Source organism: Chrysochloris asiatica, unplaced genomic scaffold (genome assembly GCF_000296735.1).
Source record: "Chrysochloris asiatica unplaced genomic scaffold, ChrAsi1.0 scaffold00005, whole genome shotgun sequence".
Classification (NCBI taxonomy): Eukaryota; Metazoa; Chordata; class Mammalia; order Afrosoricida; family Chrysochloridae; genus Chrysochloris; species Chrysochloris asiatica.
Genome location: NW_006408523.1, coordinates 2832617 through 2834661, shown reverse-complemented (window position 1 = coordinate 2834661; position 2045 = coordinate 2832617).

Here is a 2045-nt window from a genome sequence, read left to right as displayed (position 1 = left end):
CTAGCCTCAACTTGGCAATATTTGAAGGATTCTATGGGTAAAACACTGAATGGAGGAGGAAGCATCAAAAGAAGGTGGAAGGAAAATTCAGAGTCACTAGACCAAAAAGAACGGGTTGATGGTCAACCATTGCAAGAGGTGGCATATGATCAAGATCTGACAGTATTGAAGGGAGAGGTCCAAGCTCTGCTGAAAGCATAGGTGAAAAACAAGGCTCCAGGAATCGACAGGATACAAACTGAAATGTTCCAACCACTGGAGGTGCTTTATCGTCGATGTCAAGATATAGGGAAGACCTGGCCTACTGATTGGATGAGCTCCACATGTGTGCCATTTCAAAAAAGTGACTAAATGGAATGTGGAACTCATCGAACATTGTTATTAATATTAAATGGAAGTAAAATTTTGCTGAAGATAATTAAAAACAGTTGCAGCAGTGTATCGACAGGGAGCTGCCAAAACTTCAAGCCGGATTCAGAAGAAGGCATGGAAATAAGGGTCTCAATGCTAATGCAGTTTGGATCTTGGAGGAAAGCAGAGAAAAGCAGAAAGATGCTTGGTGGGGGTGGTTATGTGCCGGGGAGTCAGTTCTGACTCACAGTGACCCTGCATAGGGTTTCCGAGGCTGTAAATCTTTACAGGAGCAGAACGCCTCATCTTTCTCCCACGGAACAGCTGGTAGTTTCAAACTGTTGACCGTGCGGTTTGCAGCCCGACTCGTAACCACTATGCTACCAGAGCTCCTTAGAAAGATGCTTACTTGTGCTTTATTGATTATGCAAAGACTTTCTACTGTGTGGATCATAACAAACTATGGATAACATTGCAAAGAATGTGCATTCCAAAACACTTCTTTGTGCTCATGAGGAACCTGTACATGGATTAAGAGGCAGTTGTTAGATCAGAATAAAGGGATACCGAGTGGTTTAAAATCAGGAAAGATGTGTGTCAGGGCGGTGTTCTTTCACCCTACTCATTCAATCTGTATGCTGAGAAAATAATCCAAGAAGCTGTGTTATATGAAGAAGAACATGGCATTAGGATCGGAGGAAGACTCATTAACAACCTGCAATATGCAGATGACACAACCTTGCTTGCTAGAAGCCAAGAGAACTTGAAATATTGATGAAGATCAAAGAATACAACCTTCAATATTGATTGTACCTCATTGTAAAGAAAAATGACGAAAAGCCTCACAACTAAATCAATACATAACATGATAAGAGGAGAATAGATCTAAGTTTTGAAAGATTTTATTATTCTTGGATCCACAATCAACATTCCTGGCAGCAGCAGTCAAGAAATTAAATGACATATTTCATTAAGCAATTTGCTGCACAAGACCTCTTTAAAGTGTTCAAGAGCAAACATGTCACTTTGAGGACTAAGGTGTGCCTGACCCAAGCCATGGTATTTCCACTCACCTCATGTAAAAATTGGACAATGAATAAGGAAGACCGTAGAAGAATTGATGCATATGAGTTCTGTTGTTAGAGAAGAATGGAAGTACCATGGACTGCCAGAAGAGCAAGCACATGTGTCTGGGAGGAAGCCTAGCCAGAATGTTCTTTAGAAGCGTGGATGGCAAGTCTTAGTCTCTCGTTCTTTGGACATGCTTTTAGGAATGAACAGTCCCTGAAGAGAGTATCATGCTTGGAAAGGTGGTGAGTCAGTGAAAAAGAAGACTCAACAAGATGGATTGACACAGTGACAGGAACAATGGGCTCAAATGTAACAATTATGATGGTACAGTGTTTCTCTGCTAGTCAGTGAATATCGAAGACCGTAGAAGAATTGATGCATTTGACTAGGGGTGGAGGTCTCTGGGACCATCAAGGGAGAAAAGTGGAGAACGGAACCCTACCCAGGGAAGCAGTGATGTCAGAGATGGAGGCAGAGACGATGACACGGAGAGACGGAGTGGCCGGGGACTTTGGACCTGGAAAGGGAGACGGGCTGTGTGCTGACAACCGGGGAGGGCAGGCTTGTAGTGTATGATGGTGGATGATCCTTGGAGGGGATTGTAACCATGACAATGAAACAGT